This window comes from Nanorana parkeri, unplaced genomic scaffold, assembly GCF_000935625.1.
Source record: "Nanorana parkeri isolate BGI_ZX_2015 unplaced genomic scaffold, ASM93562v1 scaffold174, whole genome shotgun sequence".
Taxonomy (NCBI): Eukaryota; Metazoa; Chordata; class Amphibia; order Anura; family Dicroglossidae; genus Nanorana; species Nanorana parkeri.
Genome location: NW_017306442.1, coordinates 1,219,332 through 1,219,896, shown reverse-complemented (window position 1 = coordinate 1,219,896; position 565 = coordinate 1,219,332).

Below are 565 nucleotides of genomic sequence, written 5' to 3'. Positions count from 1 at the left end.
TCAAACAGTTCTGTTGCAGTTGACTGGTAATTCCTTAATGGAATTAGTCTCTAATCTTCACATGCCGGGGACTTTATTAGAGAAGTAATCAGAAAAATCTTCAAAGCGGTGGAGCTAGGATTCGGAAAGTACCAATAAAAAATGCAGGCAAATGAAAGTGCAACTGTGCAGGATCAATAGTAGACACAGCCCGGGTAAAAAAAAGCCGGTCCCCTGACAGAGAAAGACTCTAGCTCTATGTCTAGAAGCAGTGGCCTCTCTGCTGAGGTCTGGTATAGCTCCACCTGAGTCAGACCTATAGATCTATAATCAGAGTTTATGCTGGTATGTTAGACCAGCCTTTCTCACCCAGGGTACTGTGGCACCCTGGTGTGTCTTCTGGCTTCAAAATGCCGTGGTAGTGAGACAGTGATGTGAAGGGGGAATGAAGACTAAGGTGAAGGGGACTCCTGATGTGAAGGGGTGGTGAATCTGATGTAAAAGTGCATCTCGTGATGTGAAGGGGGACGGTGATGTGAAGGGGGACGGTGATGTGAAGGGGGACGGTGATGTGAAGGGGGAGGGG